Raw genomic sequence first — 7740 nt, 5'->3', positions numbered from 1 at the left:
CCTGATGTCTGTCTGCGACACAAGATATCGGTTTAGCATGGAGGATGTAGGGGGATACGGACAGGAAGGTGACGGGGGCATCTTCAAGGACAGCAGATTTGGTTCTATGCTGCTTGAACATGAACTGAACCTGCCCCCACCAGCCAATCTTCAAGGAACAGGAGTCAAAATCCTGCATGTAATCATTGGTGATGCTGCATTCCCCCTACACAACAATCTCATGTGACCCTTTCCAGGTATGTCAGAGACATTAAATTCCATGAAAATTAATTTCATTCAATTTTAAGTAATACTGCTTGCTTTGTGTGATTTTAAATATATATATATATGTATATATATATTCCCCTAAATGTTTGTCGTGATCACAGCTATATTGGCACATAATAATTTCCTATTTATTAATACTCTGAGTTTTATCTTTTACGTTTTGCTAAATAGGGATGAATATGACCATGGAAAAGCAGATGTATAACTACCGTCACTCCAGAGCCAGGCGGGTGATTGAGAACACATTTGGCATTTTGGTGGCAAGGTGGAGAATCCTCGGTCAACCACTAGAATTCCTGCCTGACAAAGCAGTGAACATTGTCAAAGCTTGTATCGCTCTTCACAACCTCCTGGCCTACACTGATGAAGCCAACACTCCTGTAAGCAGATACATCCCTGCTAATTTTGCAGACTCAGACACTACAGGGTCACCTCAGCCAGGCGAGTGATGAAGAGTGGTGGCAGGGGTATGAATCTTTTGGAACCTCTAGATCCTCATTACCTTTCAAGGCACTGCTCCATTAGAGCTGCCCTTGGTGTACGGAATGACCTGATAGCCTTCTTCCAATCAAAATAGTGTGTTGCGGCCAACTTAATCAGTAAATTGTAAGGACATAAAATAAATGAACCCATAAATAACATGTAGCTGTTTGGATAAAAAGTAAAGACCTGTTATAAAGTTGTTATTTATTTGCAGTACTGTGCACTACATTATACAAGGTGCAAAATGTTACATAAAAAAGACAACATAATAGATTATGCAATTGTTTATTGTTTCTGCTGCTGCCTCTCAAATACCATTTTGTAGACATTGAACATTGTCTGTGCCCTGTGCTCCTCCGGCAGCCTCCGCAGCACATCAGCAAGTGCTTGCACAAACCTGGAGACCTCATCACTTTCGTTCAGCAGTCTTTGTTCCAGTCCCACCCTACGTTCATCCAACTGGGCGAACTGCTGCTGAAACCAGTCATCATGTCCTTTCCTCTTCTTCCTCTGTGCTATCCTTGGGCTGGGGGGTAGAGGAGATGGCGTGGGGGTCAGAGGAGATGGCGAGGGGGTCAGAAGAGATGCGTGGGGGGGCAGAGGAGATGGCGTGGGGGTCAGAGGAGATGGCGTGGGGGTGGAGGAGCTAGGTGGGGGGGATGGAGGAGCTGCCTCACTACTTGATGATGATTCTGCACTTGAAGATGGAATGTCTGGTGGTTGGTTTTCCTCAGCAACTGAGGAGGTGGACAACCCTGAGGTTGAATCATTTCCATCCTGTGATTATGAAAGAAATTGCAAATAGTTTAGGTTAGTCTTTGTTATTAGACATACGGGTAATATATGCATTCAGTGTCTGTACACGGATTGGCAGAGCTACGAAAACGAGAAAACAGCATACGCCTACATTGGCAGAGTACTGGTTACTGCATTTGCTTGATGAGCAAGCCAGATACAATTTAAACTTATTACATATTACATTTCTCTTTCACGGAAGAATTACCTTTGCGCAAATCAATATGCCGTGTTTACAACTAGACAGTACTGCTCGCTTGCTAGCTAGCCTAAACACAACAACAGAAAGTATAATACAAAGAACATGTTATATTTACCTTGTTGTCATCATAATTTGACTCTGTTTCCCGGTGCTTAACGTGTGGTACCAGCCAAGAAAGAGGCCAATAAAACGCCGGTATTTTTTTCCGCCTTGGTCCCCGCTCCTCTTGGAGAGTTTTTTCCAGGTGCGCACGTACTTGTCCTTCAAGTTTTTCCGTCTCTTTGTGTATTCTGTGACGTCCAGACCCATGTTATTGGAAATTTCATTCCACGAATTTGATGCCATTTGGTAGTCTTTATAGTATGGTGACGAGAAGTCGTACAAATGTACATATTTTCGAACTTCCTCCATTAACCTCTCCTCGATTGGGTCCATTTTCCAAACTTATGTTCTTCTTCTCTCTTCTCTCTCAATTCTGAAATGGCAGAGAAGAATAAACAACCAGAAATGTGTAGCAGGAAATGCAATGCTACCAAACGGACCAATCACAGCTGTTGCGGTCTGCGTTGCCGCGACGTGTAGTTACATTTTGGGAGAGGTGCGCGTCAGGCTACAGCGTGGGGATCCGCGTAGGCACTGTGTAGGGTTTGCGGCTACGCCTTACCTACGTCGTCGATTTGACGCAGAAGTATAAATCAGCCTTTATATGGTCTAGTGTGGACGTAGATCAACTGCCCTAGCACTCTATTATGCACCTGCAGAATACTGTGCACCTGTGTGGGGCAGATCAGCCCATGCGAAGAAAATAGACCCGTTGCTTAACGAAACCTGCCGAATAATCACAGGCACACTGTGCCCCACACCCACTAACGTCATTTACAGACTTGCAGGCACTGCTCCCCCAGAGATCCGAAGACATACTACAACAAAAATTGAAAAAGGTAAACAGAACTCGGATCCACGGCACCCACTACATCATTGTGTGCCAGTTTCCAACCGCCTAAAATCAAGGAAAATTTTTGCTACAGTGGAGGAACTACTGCACGGAACATCGCCCCCAAACATACAGGATTGACCTCTGGCAACAAACAGAAGCCAGAGCCCCACCAAACAATACAGTGCAAGACCCCACAGAAATGTTACCAGACAGGGCACTGCTTGACAGATGGAAGTGGTGCACTCTCAACAGAGCGAGAGCGGGAGTTTGTAGGACAGGAGACAATATGGTGAAGTGGGGTTTAAAGACCAGCGAATCCTCCGAGTGTAGCGAAAGGGTACACAACATTGAACACATTCTGCACAACTGCCCACTCTCACCTGATTTAGCTGACACTAACTTGCTCAACATCAACTAGGCAACACTAGAGTGGCTGGCTGTCTGGCGTGACAAGCTATGATGATGACCACGTTCTTAGTTTAATTGAAGCCTGCTTGAAGCCAGAAGACAGTAGTGCCAGCAAACAACACAGCCAAGGGGAACATCCTCCAAATAGTTCACAAAAACTACTTCTTTTACTTCTTTTTCTGTCAAGTTTGTTTTGACACTGTTGGAGCCTGTGATTTACATTTTGGTGATGTGTTTTCGGGCTGACTGAGCGACCTGGTGCTTTGCTCTCTCCTAGCATGCTCCTGTGGGCACCCGGCCTCAAGGCCAAGAAGCCTGAAGATGGGGCTCAAGCCTATGATCAACATTGCTTGCCAATCTCGCTGGTTAAAGTGTCAAGGAAAATTGGAACCATCGAGGTAAGTCGGAAGGTGAGAGGCTATTCAGCGCCACCTACCAGCCTTTCGCTCAGTGCTGCCAGAGGAAGGTGTCTGTGCGTGACAGTCTCTCTCTCCCTCTCACTTGCTGCTTCTGAAGGAAGGTTCCTGTGTTTTAATGGTTTCTCTCTCTCCCTCGATGCTGTCAGAGGGTGGTGCTGGAGTTCTAGGTCTTGGGCATTAGTCACTTATGATGTATTTGTGGTTCTGGTTGCTCCTTTTTTCATTGCTATTTTGAATTGGGGCAGCCTGTAGATGACAAACACTGAGCTGAACTCTGCCTGGACTCTTTCGATTTTGTGTTTTATATTCTATGTTCCTTGCTTTTATTTGATGCTGTTTGCTCGATGTGGTTTTTTTGCATGTTTGAGGAGGGGAGGCCTGATGTTTTTCTCTGAACAGGCTCCAGGACTTTCCTTGTTTCATGGCAGTCTGTGGGGAAGACAAATCTCAGTGTTGTATAATGCATACATACTTTGATAATAAATGTATTTTGAATCTTTGAAGTAGTGAATTTAATTTGAACTTCTCTAACTTCCGTTAATGCCCCACCTCTCCTTCGTATCTCATCCCTTATTTATTTATTTGTTTGTTTGTTTGTTTGTTTATTTATTTATTATTTTTTTCTCTCTTTTTTCTCCCTGTGTCCCTCTCGCTATAATTCCTTGCCCATCCTCTGGGCTCCCCTCCCTTTTCTTTCTCCCTAGCCCTCCCGTCCCATGATCCTCTCATATCCCTTTTGCCAATCAACTGTCCAGCTCTTGGCTCCATCCCTCCCCCTCCTGTCTTCTCCTATCATTTCGGATCTCTCCCCCTCCCCCTCTCAAACCTCTTGCTATCTCTTCTTTCAGTTAGTCCTGATGAAGGGTCTCGGCCCAAAACGTCGACTGTACCTCTTCCTAGAAGGGCATCATCACCCTCATCTACAAGCAGAAGGGGGAAAGGGAGGACATTAGAAATTGGAGGCCCATCTCTCTCCTGAATGTGGATTACAAGATCCTGTCCAAGGCTATTACCAACAGGGTCAAGTCTGCTCTGGGACAGGTGATCCACCCGGACCAAACCTGTGCTGTACCGGGCAGGAAGATCTCAGACAGCCTCGTGCTGCTGAGGGACACCATCGCCTACGTGCAGGACAGGGGGGTGAATGCCTGCCTGGTCAGCTTGGACCAGGAGAAAGCCTTCGACAGGATATCGCACACGTACATGGCAGACGTGCTCTCCAAAATGGGATTTGGGGAGGGAATCCGGAAGTGGATCAGACTGCTCTACACAGACATCCGTAGTGCAGTCCAGGTCAACGGGTGGGAAACAGACGGCTTCCCCATCAGGTCTGGTGTCAGGCAGGGCTGTCCCCTCTCCCCTGTCTTGTTTGTCTGCTGCATAGAACCCTTTGCGGAAGCTATCAGGAGGGATGACGGCATAAGAGGGGTGACGCTGCCAGGCAGTGGAGGGACCCAAGTGAAAACCTCCCTGTACATAGAAGACGTCAACGACTTCTGCTCTGATCGGAGGTCAGTTCGCAGGTTGATTGGCATCTGCGATCAGTTTGAGCTAGCATCGGGTGCCAGGGTCAACCGCACGAAGAGCGAAGCCATGCTCTTCGGCAACTGGCCCGACCGATCCAGCGTCCCTTTCACCATCAGGTCTGACCACGTGAAGGTGTTGGGGAACTGGTTCGGAGGGGCTGAGGCGTGCAACCAGAGCTGGCAGGAGCGGACTGCCAAGGTGAAACAGAAACTGGGACTGTGGGGAGGGCGCTCCCTGTCGATAATGGGCAAGAACCTGGTCATCAGGTGTGAGGTGCTCTCAGGGCTGCTGTACTTGGCGCAGGTGTGGTCTGTCCCCCGCTCCTACAGCTCGGAAATCACCTGAGCTGTCTTCAGATTCATCTGGGGATCCAAGATGGAGCGGGTGAGATGGACCGTCATGCACAAGTCCCTGGACAATGGGGGCAAGAACGTCCCCGATGTCACCCTCACTCTGATGGCCAGCTTCGTATGTGGCTGCATCAGGTTGTGTATAGAACCCAGGTATGTGGGCACCAAGTACCACTATGTGCCCAGGGTCTACCTGTCACCCTGGCTACGAAGGATGGGTCTGGCCCCACTCCTGCGCAACGCCCCAGTCAGCTGGTTGTTGCTGGCATACCTGTCCTGTGTAGAAAAGTTCTTCCAGGAGAACGCCTTTGACCACAGGGCCATCAGGCAGTGGTCGGCACATAATGTCCTGCAGGCATTGCAGGAGAAGGACGTGATGGACACAGTAGGGTGGTTCCCTGAGCAGACCGTCCAGTTCATCTGGCAAAATGCCTCATTGCCAGACCTCACCAACAGGCACCAGGACCTCGCCTGGCTGGCGGAGAGAGGTGCCCTCCCAGTCAGATCCCTCCTGTATGCCCGGAACGTCGTCTCCGCACCCCACTGCCCACGGGAGGACTGCAGTGAGGAGGAGTCTGTGACCCACCTCTTTTGCACACTGTCAGTTCACAGAGAGAGTATGGAGGAGGATGGACAGGCTAGTGTTACGTTTCATCCACAGCAGCTGCGTAACAGAGGACTCTCTGATCTACGGGCTGTTCCTGGGGATGCACACAGAGACCAACACCCAGTGCTGCTGGCAGATCATCAACTCGGTGAAAGACGCTCTTTGGTCGGCCCGAGACTTGATGATCTACCAGCACATGGAGATGTCTGTGGGAGAACGCTGCCGACTGGCACACTCTCGGCTGCAGGAGTACGTGCTGAGGGACGCACTGAAACTCGGTGCAGCCACCGCAAGGGCCCGGTGGGGAAGGACCACAGTTTAGGTTTCTTCACCCGTGGGAGTGGGAGGGGTCGGGTGGTCGGGAGTATTCCCCTCAACAATGATGTGGTAAGGTGAACAACTGGAGTGCCAAGTGGGTGGCCATAAGTATGGATATGTACTGACTATAATGGAAACGTATAGTCATAGTCATACTTTATTGATCCTGGGGGAAATTGGTTTTCATTACAGTTGCACCATAAATAATAAATAGTAATAAAACCTTAAATAGTTAAATAGTAATATGTAAATTATGCCAGTAAATTATGAAATAAATCCAGGACCAGCCTATTGGCTCAGGGTGTCTAACCCTCCAAGGGAGGAGCTGTGAAGTTTGATGGCCACAGGCAGGAATGACTTCCTATGACGCTCTGTGTTGCATCTCGGTGGAATGAGTCTCTGGCTGAATGTACTCCTGTGCCCACCCAGTACATTATGTAGTGGATGGGAGACATTGTCCAAGATGGCATGCACCTTGGACAGCATCCTCTTTTCAGACACCACCGTCAGAGAGTCCAGTTCCATCCCCACAACATCACTGCCTTTACGAATGAGTTTGTTGATTCTGTTGGTGTCTGCTACCCTCAGCCTGCTGCCCCAGCACACAACAGCAAACATGATAGCACTGGCCACCACAGACTCATAGAACATTCTCAGCATCGTCCAGCAGATGTTAAAGGACCTCGGTCTCCTCAGGAAATAGAGACGACTCTGACCCTTCTTGTATGTAAAAGATGGAAAGTTATTTAATGGTTTATTGTATATAATTTTATTTTTGAACATAGAACATAGAACATAGTACAGTACAGGCCCTTCGTCCCACAATGTTGTGCCGACCCTCAAACCCTGCCTCTCGTATAAGCCCCCACCTTAGATTCCTCCATATACCTGTCTAGTAGTCTCTTAAACTTCACTAGTGTATCTGCCTCCACCACTGACTCAGGCAGTGCATTCCACGCCCCAACCACTCTCTGAGTAAAATCCTTCCTCTAATATCCCCCTTGAACTTCCCACCCCTTACCTTAAAGCAATGTCCTCTTGTACTGAGCAGTGGTGCCCTGGGGAAGAGGCGCTGGCTGTCCACTCTATCTATTCCTCTTATTATCTTGTACACCTCTATCATGTCTCCTCTCATCCTCCTTCTCTCCAAAGAGTAAAGCCCTAGCTCCCTTAATCTCTGATCATAATGCATACTCTCTAAACCAGGCAGCATCCTGGTAAATCTCCTCTGTACCCTTTCCAATGCTTCCACATCCTTCCTATAGTGAGGTGACCAGAACTGGACACAGTACTCCAAGTATATTTTGAAATAAAAAAAACTCTTCCTAGAGATGCTGCCTGGCCTGCTGCATTCACCAGCAAATTTTATGTGCGTTGCTTGAATCTTTGAAGCTGGTGGGTACCTCAGACTGCCAAGCCAAAGATCT

The 7740-nt window shown here is 48.1% G+C and overlaps 1 pseudogene; it reads right to left on the bottom strand.

The window, feature by feature from the left end:
- Window positions 1–1035: 1035 nt before the first annotated feature.
- LOC140209493 (uncharacterized) lies at window positions 1036–2182 on the bottom strand (annotated as a pseudogene).
- Window positions 2183–7740: the final 5558 nt, after the last annotated feature.

This window comes from Mobula birostris, chromosome 14, assembly GCF_030028105.1.
Source record: "Mobula birostris isolate sMobBir1 chromosome 14, sMobBir1.hap1, whole genome shotgun sequence".
NCBI lineage: Eukaryota > Metazoa > Chordata > Chondrichthyes > Myliobatiformes > Myliobatidae > Mobula > Mobula birostris.
This window is presented reverse-complemented; position numbering and strand designations above follow the sequence as displayed.